At 35.1% G+C, this 12,401-nt stretch overlaps 1 protein-coding gene and 1 long non-coding RNA gene across 2 annotated transcripts in view; one reads left to right on the forward strand and one right to left on the reverse strand.

Moving 5' to 3' along the window:
* LOC127633975 (myelin-associated glycoprotein-like) overlaps nucleotides 1-5,056 on the reverse strand; it is a 44,509-nt gene extending 39,453 nt beyond the window's left edge. Inside the window, exon 1 of the mRNA XM_052113348.1 lies at nucleotides 4,967-5,056. The gene's annotated coding sequence lies outside the window, so the exon portion shown is untranslated. The remainder of the gene's footprint in view (nucleotides 1-4,966) is intronic.
* Nucleotides 5,057-10,323: 5,267 nt separating this feature from the next.
* LOC127633977 (uncharacterized) lies at nucleotides 10,324-12,163 on the forward strand. Its single transcript, XR_007969288.1, has 3 exons — nucleotides 10,324-10,433; nucleotides 10,542-10,601; nucleotides 11,437-12,163. It is a non-coding gene; the product is annotated as an uncharacterized LOC127633977 (long non-coding RNA).
* Nucleotides 12,164-12,401: the final 238 nt, after the last annotated feature.

Below are 12,401 nucleotides of genomic sequence, written 5' to 3' on the forward strand. Positions count from 1 at the left end.
AAACTGCTACTGACTGTGAATGCTTTAATCCATTGCAGCTACTGTGGTCTTGGTCTATTTAGGACAGTTCTTCAAGCAGTAAAGCCATCATAACTAAGAGTTGCTGTGATTCAAAATATAACTTTTTCACATTTCTTGGATTTGGAGCATTTAAATAAAATATTGCAGGTTAAACTTCTGTAGTGGTGAATGGGAGACCACAGCAAAGATTACTTTTTCTAACCCATTTGATCCAACAGGAAAATAAGAATCCACTATAATGTTTTCTTGACTTTCCACATAAGAGAGCAGATTACAACACTCAAAAGAGAGAAGATGCCAAATTTATTTTAACAAATTCCAGTGTAATATAACACAAAGCATAATGTTATACATTTACACTGAATAATAAAAAAAAATTGAAAATATAAAAAGCTTGAAATACTTAAATGGAAACGTGTCATCAATGCGTCATCACTTTGGTTTATTCCAAAATGTACCTCACTCTGGTATATATAAGTGTATGCAGATCCAAATCCAAAGTTTTATATCAAACCTAGTTCTCCCTTTAGTAAATATTATGTCAGAATGTCTGTGAAGGTTTTTATTCATCCAGGTCATTATAGCATATCAGCGAGTCCATACATTCACAACTGGACATTATTTATTTTTTTATCAAATGTGACACCACACATTAGAGATGTTAATATGGCATTTTTGAAAAGCTGACAAGTGTCACCCTCACACAGAATATAGATTTAACAGTAGCAAAAATCACTTTTTCTTGACCTGTGCATAAAGTTCGTCCAGTTGCTGAACACTGTTGATTTGCTTCTTTCTCTCTGACAATTTAACCTCATCATACTCGGTCTCTGGGTCTTTGATATTCTCTTTCTTTGTCATGTGGTCTGTCTGGAGTTTGGAGAAGTCAATCTCTCCATAGTGGAGCTCGTCGATTTGGTTTGCAGAAATCTCACTCTTCTTGGTGATCACGAGTGTGTTGTTAGAATAGATAGCTGCCATGTCAGTGTTTTTATCCACAGCCTGAGGAAAAGAAATGGGGTATACATCATTTCCTTTTTTCTGTCTAAATTAAGCAACTGGTATTTGAAGATAATGTTATTTACAATTCTTGTATGCTGAAGGTCTAATTCTTTAGAAGAAATATATATTTACATAATAATAATAAATGAAAATAATAGGACAAAACAATAATTTTTGAGCTTTGAAAACATTGCATATTTTAAGCATCTCAAAATCTTTATAGAAAAACCAAATGATGTACACCAACCTGTTCTCTTCCTCTGGCCTGACTCAGTGTCTTTGTCCTGTTGAGTAAATTAAACAATAATCCTGTGCGCGTGTGTGTGTATATATATGTGTGTGTGTGTGTGTGTGTGTGTGTGTGTGTCTGTTTTTGTATATACTTTATAAATAAAACATTGCATACAAATATTTTATTGTATTTTTACCTTATATAATGAAAGAATACGGCAAATAACAGAAGCAAAGCTAAAACTCCTGCTGTACATCCATAAATGAGTTTATAGGATCCATTTTGTCCTGTAATACAACAACATCATTTAGTACTTTGTTAAAATGATATAATTTAATGCCAAAACTATACAAATATTGTAATGAGACAAATTATATTTATCAGCTATATACTGTATGTACACTGTATATATTTGTACATAAAATATAAAATAATTATAAATAATTTACATTATAAATGTAATTTAGGCTTTACATCATAGTACTAGAATCAGGCAGTACTAGTTAATAAAAGTTTTATTAGTGTAACAAAGTTGAAAAAAATGTACTAAACTTCTGTCACACCGAGTCATGTGACACAACAGCATGACCTTGATTTCCAAGAAGTGCTTCTACAGGTGCAGGGCTAACAAAAGTGCCTCTGGTATGAAACATCTACGTTTTTCATTGAAACATGTTTTTTTGTTTAAAGAGTAGTGTCTATAGTTTCGTTTGATATGTCGCTTTAAAAAATTCATTCATTTTTCACGTGTCAGCATGCTGATAAACATGATGTCCACATACGTGGATTTTTGGACAATATTCCCTCAAAAGTTTAAAACAAATGTTAGTCATTTTGAATAACATTCAACATCATCACATCTGTTGTTCATTTCTATTCATTTTAATATTAATAGTTACATTTTATTTTGATATCACTGTACAACATTCTAGACTCACCTTTAAGTGTGAGCTGGATCTGTTCGGAAGAAACTTTACCATGTTTATTCTCTGCGGTGCAGAAGTACAATCCTGTATTATTCACAGTAAAGGAAATCTTCTGTCCCCCAGCTAGAGGCGAGTCCTGTCCATGTTTGTACCAGGTGTAGTTCATATCGTTTGATGGACTGGCTTTGCTTTTGCAGGTCAAAGTCACATTAGTGCCAACAGAGACTGAAGCAGATGGCTGAATGGTGACATGAGTTTCTTTTGGGGGAACTTTGATAGAAAACAAAAGCGCATTCATAAAAGTTAAACATATACAGTATCTACATACATAAATGAGATCTCTATAAAAACTATAAATTATTTATTTATATACGACTTTGATTATTACCATAACCCTACACATGACAATATCAATACTCATAAGAGAGGGAATTAACTTACACAGAACTCGCAGCATCATGGTGGTCTCCACATTTGTGTCATTAGATGTATTTCTTGGATATGTAACAGTGCAGGAGATGTTCTTTCTGTGATCCATGTATGAAGCTTTAAAGGTGATTTGTGAAAACACTGACAGGGTTTTATCAGGTTTCTCCTGTAACTGTGTTGTATTGATGGCAGATTTGGGGATGTTTGTCCAGGATAATTTAGGAGGTAGTTTGGGACAGGGTGCTTCAGCAGAGCAGCTTACATTGACTGTTGTGTTCTCCATCATATATGCCAGATCACTGGGTTTAAGTTCAGGAGGCTGTGGTGAGTCTGAAAGGTAATTGATTGCAGACATTTATTAAGGGATACATCCATTTCTTTGTCACGTTAGATAATAATGTTATTATAGATTACATTTAAATGTATTGTTATGTGCATGAGAAATCACTATGTTAATGAGCAAATGAATGCTCTCCATTAAAGATACAATATTCCACATTTCTAATTGTTCTAAACTTCTTTACTATTGTTGGAATTCCAGCTAAGCTGCTTATCTCACAATTAAGTTAGTTTGCAGATGGTCTGTTCATTAGAGAGAACACTTACCCATTACATCGATTTTCACAGTCTTGCTTGAATCTGCTGAAGCATCTGGTTTGGTGTTAAATGTTGCTTTGAACACATTTGGCTCCATTTCCAGTCTGAAGAAATAGAGGTCTGAATGATTCTTCATGATGTCATAGAAGACAGTGGTGCAGTTACCCTCAGAAAGATTTCCAATCATCTGTATGTCACTGAATCCTTTAATGATGTTCTGACTGCCATTAAAAGCAATAAAACTGTCTTTATGAGCAAACTGTGATATCTTTTTCAACCAGACACCATAAATAGATCTTGTCTTCTGTATTTTGTCCTCAAAACTGGAGACATTGAATGTGCAAGGTATCTGCACACAAGATCCTGTGAGAGCTGTTACTCTGTGAGGCATCACAGCAAAGTACAAATCATCAGCTGAAACATAAAAAGACTTTAGTGATAGAACAAATATATTGTTATATCAGTAATGCTGTAGTTGTTATAATAAACAAGATTACCTGACTGTGTATGTAGTAACACCGAGCTGATGATAATGAGGGAAGTGATCTTGAGAACAGACATCTTCAGATTTCTAAAAAAAGATTTTAAGATAGAATCAGTCTGAAGTTTAGAGTTTTTACTGCAATTCATATGACATACATTTATGCTTCAAATCACAAAGTTTTGCATTATTGTGTCCTAAACTGTAAGCTAATAAATGTACTTTAAATTTGTGTGTTAAATTACTGTGTAGAGAAACACGTTTTCCACTGTTGAGTTCGTAACTGTAAACTCTCACAGGAATCAATAACTGATATTCTATTACTACAATGAAAAGACTGTGAAAATGTGAAATAAATATTAAATGTTCACACTCTTCTAATGATTGATCCTTTTAAAGAGTCTGCAAGAAAAAACCTTACCTCTGAACATACGGTCTTGCATTCAAAAAAGAGCAGAAGTTATGAATCATGTCTTCCTCGTGTAACTAAACAACGCTTCAGTGACGTGATGTTTCACTGACCACCCGCCAGTAGTTGTACTAGCAGTGTAAATTTGAGCAAAGTAAACAGCTATTCAACAAGAGACTTGCTTTGAAAACTCTTTATCTGAGCCACTATATCCACTATATCAGTGCTGAGTTTCTTCAAAAAGGACAGATTCAAAGGTCTCAAGACTATGGAAATAAATTCTTACAATGGTAGATATGGTAGAGAATGATAGCAATGGTAAGGCATGAATGTTAAGGCATAAACATCTTTTCCCCAACAATGTTAACGTCAGAACTAAAAAGTTATCTTTATATACTTGCAAACTGAAACATTCTCTCAATCTTTAGTACTGACCATAGGGCACATCTAAACGGAACTAAACCAAAAGTATCATACATACAGACTGGCCAAAGAAACACCAAAACTACCAAATTCTCATGTAGATTGCTCACAGCTTTAACTGCACCCATATTGGTTTTCTGAACAGACCATTAGAACTTTTAAATACCCCCCCCCCCTTCTCACATATAAGCTCCAGAGAGAGACTATTTAGCCAGGAACATAGGCTAAGTAAAGAAAATGACTAAAGAGTTCATCATCGATATCGAGGATATCTTTTTTTATAAACCAATATTACCCAATGATATCAGTGATATATGGCTAATTTACAGGCTACATTATAAACACACAGAATCTAGTAAGCAGAAATATGAAATTTACCTCGATTTGTTTCTTAAAATTAGAGGCAGGATTAATGCTGATATCTGGATTGAGCAAGTTAAACTCACATGACACGATCATGCAATTGGAGTTTTTCACTTCGAAAAGCCCTTTCAGGTGCATCAGTGATGTTCAGCCATGATGTGGCATTTTCCACATCCACAACATTGGTGCCAGATCTACAACTGCCATTCAAGCGTGTGTGATTTGATTTGAGTCACAAGACTGTCTCTAGCCAATCATGTTGATAGATAAAAATACATTCAGGACAGGGAAGTAGGGAAAATAGACAGTGGTGTAATGCTGCAAGCACTGAGATGACTATGCAACTCTGCGAAAACCAAGTCATAAAAACTCTCACACAGAAGAATCTCCACATAAATAAACACCCCTCAGCAAGGACCATAAAACACAGTTCTCTCACACATCTGCCCCCCTCTCTTACATAACTCACTTCAAGAAATTTTAGAGTCACTTAACACTAAGTAATGACATATCCTGTTATGTAATGTAAAAGGATTTTTGATCATACATGCTTGGTATCATTCAAGAAGTCTCAGTGTGACTGGTAACACCGTCTCATTCCCTTTCAGCAAAGTCGAATCACATGTAGGATTTAAGAACTTAAATACTGCATTCTATCAGAGGCATAACCCCTCCCAGGTCTCTCACAGAGGGTGCATTTCTGTATGCAGATTAGATGCATTCTTTGTAAACATCAAAAGACCTACACAATCACAAGTTTCAAGGGTCCATCTTCAAACCCCTAAATTGTAAACCAAAACCTGGATAACATCAAACATATCTGAAATAACAATAGAATTGCTTGGTATTTAAAGAGTGATGACAAAGGAATCGGGGTTCTCTGTAGTCAGACAATCCCACACATTGATGTGTGTAATTTTAGGAATCTGCATTCAGATCTCACATGCTTTTAACATTTTACGTTTTAAATCCAACCTGGCAAATAAATTGTTAGTTTTTTATTTATTCTGTATTCCTCCGAAATCATTTATCACCGGTAGAGTCGAGGGACGGATTTTGTTACCGCAAACTTACGTCCAGCATAATGGCATTATGGGAGCTTATGAATAGGAGAAAACCCCATAAGACTACCAGTAACTGCTTATCACTGTCTTAGCAAGTTGTATGAAACTTGACTAAATAAAACTGTCATCTGGTTATGAGCAAGCAGTAGGTGGCCTAATCAGATGATATTAGTAAATCCGGCAACTGCTGACTATGAACAGGCTGGTAATGTGATTAATCGGCCAGCATATGACTCTAACTGTTTTGGTTCAGTGCTCAGAAATGACAGAATAACGCAGAGACATTCAAAGGGTAATATATTCTATCAAAGGATTGCACTCCGGACCGATAGGTTTGTGAGTGTGCCCTTCGCCCTTTCCTGTTGTACAGTGGGAAAATAGCGCATTAAAAGTACAGTTACAGCAATTAAAATGTACAAAAGTAAAAGTATACATTTTTTAAACTACTTAAAAAAGTACAATTAGGGAAAACAACTTAATTGCAGTAACGTGTGTATTTGTAATCCATTACTTTACACCCCTGTATATATATTTACATGGTGTCAAAATTCCAGTGAATGCATTGGGCACGTAAGATAGCACTATAAGCATAGCATCCTTTAATAGCTTTACTATTGGCCATGATATACATTTTTAACACAATTGAATATACTCTATTTCTGTGAATTCATCAGATTTAAAGTCTGTTCTTGTGATGCAGTATTTCTGCAGTTTTTTTCAGTGTCCGTTTCTCCATAGTTGTCACGATTCCCTTTGTCTGCTCTATGTTTCTCCCCTGTCACCTGTCCCGAACTACACTTCCCATAATCCCCTGCCCTCATCACTGCCAGTTTCATTGTTCTCACCTGTGTTTAACTTAATCATCATCCCTGTGAATTTAAGCCCTGTTGTTTGTTCATTTGTTGTCGGTTGTTGAATGTTATGGTTGTCCTCGATGTTTCTCCTGCCCGTGCTCTCTGTGGATGTTTTTCATGTTTATATTGTGTTTTCCCTCGTGGATGTTTTGTTTGTTCCCGTGTTGTTTTATTTTTAGTTATTCTGTTCACCTTTGCTCATTCATTAAAAGCTGCATTTAGATCCTCACTCGTCTGCCCTTGTCTGATTCATAACAATAGTAGATGATCAGTATTTCATCATCAGAAATATTCTTCTGCTCATTAATCATGATGTTAATGTTTACATAATATATGTCTGTGTTATTATCCTGTGGCCAATGAAAAGAGAAACATATTTTATGTGCAAAATGTGCAAAGAGTAAAATAATTATTCTGAATAATGTATGTATCTATACGTTGATTCTTTTCTCAATAAATGAATTAGCTCATGAATGTTAAAATAAATAAATAAATTATGCCATTTCAATGTCATGTCTAGGATCCTGACTTCTTATATACCAGAACTCAATGATATTCTCACATCTGTCGTATGGTTTGTCTGTCTCAGGCCAACCAGTCTACAATTAAATCCATAGTGTGTTTTTATAATCTTGAAAATTGTGGACAAAAAGCAAATAAGGTACCAGCATTCCCATATTTCATATAAATATAAGATTTTAAGTAAAGTAAACTTCATTGATTTTCATTATGTAAAGCTTGTGTTCAAATGGTATCATTTACATTGACATTTATGCATTTGGCAGACGCTTTTATCCAAAGCTGACTTACAGTGCACTTATTACAGGGACAATCCTCCCGGAGCAACCTGGAGTGAAGTGCCTTGCTCAAGGGCCCAACAGTGGCATCTTGGTGGTGCTGGGGCTTGAACCCCTGACCTTCTGGTCAGTAATCCTGAGCCTCAACCACTGAGCCACCACTGCCGGTATCACCCCCATCATAAGACTGAAATGTTTATCCTGTTCTGAAATACAGTATAATAATAATAAAATAGTTGGGAAAATGTGTCATTTGAAATACTGAGACGTTTCAAATGTGTCCACATTAAAAATAGACTGACTGTTCAGTTATCAGCTGGACCTCTGTTGATGTCTGTTCACCAAGTATATTCTGTGCTTTGCCGATGTTCCATCCAGCATTACTGTGAATAACATTGAAGGCCATCTTCTTTCCCGTAGCTACCTTGAGCTTGGAATCAGCAGACTCCATGCCACATTTATACCAAGTGTAGTTCATATCGTTTGATGGACTGCCTTTGCTTTTGCAGGTCAAAATCACATTAGTGCCAACAGAGACTGAAGCAGATGGCTGAATGGTGACATGAGATTCTTTTGGGGAACTTTAATAGAAAACAGAAGCGCATTCATAAAAGTTAAACATATACAGTGTGTAAATACATAAATGAGATCTCTGTAAAAAATTTTATATATATTTATTTATATACAAAATGTATTATTACCATAACTCTACACATGACAATATCAATACTCATAAGAGAGGGAATTAATAGGGGGCTTCAGCAGAGCAGCTTACATTGACTGTTGTTCTCTCCCTCACATCCTGTAGATAATTGGGTGTAAGATCAGGAGGCTGTGGTGAATCAACAGTGTAAATGTTTCCACACCAGGGGCAGACTGGCCATCGGGAGAACCGGGACTTTTCCTGAAGGGCCGGCTGTGAAACGGGGCCGAATGGGCTGAAATGGGCTGCCGCGTTATGCAGAACGGGCCACAAAATGGCAGCGTGATATGATGAAGGCGGCAGCAATATGCAAAAAAAGGACAGTGACCCTATGTAAAATCCTGGGCCGATTTCTCTTCCCAGTCCACCCCTGTTACACAGATCATCTTTAATAGTACACACAGTACTTCATGTTTGATTATATTGTTATGTGCATGAGTAATCTGTACAGGACATCAGAAGTAACTTTTCCACTATTAACAACAAAGTATTTCATTCAGATTTTCAACACAACATTTGGTTGAAATGGCCAGTTTCAACCAAATGTTGAATGTTGTTCATTCTCAAAGATTAAAAGCAGAGTTTGTGCAGCACTAAATTTGAATGATAGTTAATCGAGCTGCACAGTCCTTACAATAAGAAAACGGGAGCGTTCACCTAGTAATGATCTTATATTTTACTCGCTATCATGCCGTTCCAAGCTTTATCCTAGTGAAAAAAAGTATATTTTATTGTATTTTAAATATATTATTATTTTAAATTGTATATTGCAAATATACTAACCAAAATTGTACTCTCTTTAAAAATATAAAAAATATATTAGCATCATGCTTTTACCAATTTTCACAATACAACTTTTAACACACTTTAAAATAATTGTACTTTAGATATTTAGTATATTTATCTAAAATATATTTTAGATAAATATACTTGAATTGAAAATTCTGTTTATTTTTTAATAGTGTAATTATTTGCACTTTACTTAAAAAATATATTTTAGGCGAGTGGCCATCAGGCGCAAGTGTAACAATGAGCCTTTCAGCAAGAAAAAATAACAATGTATTTCGGTGTGTGGCCGCTGTTCCAAAAATGTGTTTTTTTCTTTGTTTTGTTTGTTTCTTTCTTTCAGCGTTCTTTTAAATTAAAAGCATGGTTGGTGTAACTGCCTCCCATCGGCAGTTTAAATTATAGCTGTTTATCCTGCTATTTTTGGTACCTACAATAATAGTAGTTTGGAGGCGGAAATATTCATTGTTCTAGTGTTCCGCCCGTAACTAATTCAGAAAACACCTGTTGAGCGAAGTGCCAAAAAAACCGACAGAAAATAAATTTTGCGACAGCTACACTAAGTAATAAACATGCAAGCAGATAAACCTAGAAGAAAGAAGACGAGGATAAAAATAAAGGAAGATTTAGCCCCTCACAAGAGACAGGCAGCCTAGGGCTTTTAACCATGACCTCGTGCGTCATGTCTGTCATTGGAAGGAGCAACAGTTCATACATTTTGTTATGTTTTACAATTATAAAACCATGTGAGATTTAAATAAACACTCATATTTATAGTGTTTTTATATGTTATTTATTGCCTTGAAAACAAGTGCATTCAGCATTGGGTAAAAAAGTCCCCAAGAAATGCAGCCTTCAGTACACTGTAAAATGTAATAGTATTCTGTCGGTGAGAAGTCAAGTTTTCAAGATAAAAATAGTATTTATTAGCAAGAAAGAATAAGTACAAAAATAATTTGCCCAGCTGGGGATCTTGTCTGCTTCACCCGTAAGCTCAGCTCAAAAGACCCCGTTTCTCCTGTGTTCCCTTCTTTTCTACATTTCTGACCCAGGGTGTGTTCCTTTGTTCTCAGTTTTTTACTCTTTTGATTGGCTTATTTTTGCCGCAGGGGCATCTCCAATATTCTAAGAGATAAGTTCCAATCATTCCGTTGGTTTGTTTTTGCCGCAGTGGGATTACTGGTTTTTCCTCCCTTTGGTTCGTTCTTATCAGTTTTTGCAGGTCTTCATATCTGGGGAAAATCTGAGTTCTATGCAGCGTTGGACACGCATTCTACACGTTTGACTGAGAAAAGGAGCAAATCATGGAAGAACGCTTGATGAAATTTGCATCATGTTGACTCAAGGTTTTCCTTTGTCATCTTTAAATCATGATTTGGCTTTGATTGTTACTTCACGTCTACCTGTATCTACTTTTTCATAGTCATCTGATGTAACATATGTTTGCACTGCAGTACTTCAGGGTCTTTCAATCCTCCTGGGGGATGACAGAGGAATTTTTCAGGATGAGCTTCGTAAGTATTTTTATCAGCTGTTTATACTTTTTAAATTGTCAATTTGCTTTAGTACATGATATTATAGATTAGGTTATGAAAAAGTTTATTTTTACTTTTACAGTCGATACTGTATTTGTCTCTTGTGAAAAAATTCTGATTTGTGACATTGGTGATTTAAATTCCTTAAATTGATGCAATAAAATATACTGTAAATTCAATTCTCTGTTCTTAAAGGGTTAGTTCACCCAAAAATGAAAATTATCCCATAATTTACTCACCCGCAAGCCATCCTAGGTGTATATGACTTTCTTCTTTCAGCCAAACACAAACACTGGCTCTTCCAAGCTTTATAATGGGATTGAATGGTACCTTCGATTTTGAAGCCCAAGAAAAGCGCATCCATCCAACCAAAATAATCATCCATACAGCTCCAGGGGGTTAATAAAGGCCTTCTAAAGCAAAGCGATGCATTTTTGTAAGAAAAATATCCATATATATAACTTTATGAACTATAATCACTGGCTTCCGGTCACGGCCGTCCGCAATTATTTTTTAAGTATTATAGTTCACCCAAAAATTATAATTCACCCTTATGCTGAGTGATTTAATCCATGTCTTCTGAAACAATACGTTCTGTTTTGTAACTCTGTAAATCTTGTCATCTCTCTCATGATTTAAAGCTTGATTACATTTCCTTGTGCTTGATGTTTGCATTGATCACTGTACACCTGCTGTAGTTATCAAAAATGAATGAAGTTTTAATTTGTTTTGTTAATGAACAGCCCCTGGTCACAAGAATATATCCAGCACTGAACAGAAATTTTCACACTTCCTATTTTTCATTCTCTTATAGGATTCAGATGTAGATGCAGGCTTCAGAGAATTAGATGTTGAACTGCTCACAGTTTTACCTGAAGGCATGCCTGCCAAACGTCCACATGCCCTCAACATGGATGCAATGGAGGGAAGAATTGTCATGGATGATGTCCCAAATTTGCCACATTCTGTATGTCTCCACTTTGCTTTGATCTATGCTCTAAATTTAGACCATCCAAAGACAATGAGGAACACATTTGATTTTATTCAGCGTGTATTTCTGTCTTTGGGAGGAAAAAATCTCAAACCCAAACTCCAAACCCTTAAAAATTGTATTTTAAGATGAACTTGTTTCTGGCATATTTTGCTGTAATTACAGTTCAGTTTAAGAATCTTTCCAAAGACACATGCAGGTTTTTCCAAATTGTAAAGGCTCTTTTTCTTTTCTTTCTTTTTGTTTTAATAAATACTTTCTGGGAGTTTGCACAGTGCCTGTTCTGCAAATGCTCTATACCTTGTTTTGGTCCAGATATTATGTTGTCATGCAGCAGAGTGCTGCAAGAGGTCTAAGTCTTGAGAACAGATTGTTTTAAAGGTATAGTTTTTTTATCTTAGAGTTTCAGCTGTTTATTTAAACTTGTTAAGTGCGTTATTATGTTCAGTTTACTTAAAGAAAATGTGGAAACCGATTGCACGTAGTATTTTAAGTGTACACAAATTAAAGTGATACAGTAAACTCATGTTGAGATTAGTGGTATTTCAGATGTAAAGTGAATGAATTGTATTAATTGTAAGTTAATTAACTTAATAGAGTAATCTAATAATAAATCATTTGTAAGGATATTAATTAATTTATAGTAAATTAACAAAACAAAAATTTAAGTTAACTAGAAATTTAATATTAAGTTTAATAATGACCAGTTGACATTACTTGCATAGGAACATTAATATAACTTCCTTTTAGCAAGTAAGTTTGCTTTGCAAAAATAAGGCAATCGGTTT

This window comes from Xyrauchen texanus, chromosome 41, assembly GCF_025860055.1.
Source record: "Xyrauchen texanus isolate HMW12.3.18 chromosome 41, RBS_HiC_50CHRs, whole genome shotgun sequence".
Taxonomy (NCBI): Eukaryota; Metazoa; Chordata; class Actinopteri; order Cypriniformes; family Catostomidae; genus Xyrauchen; species Xyrauchen texanus.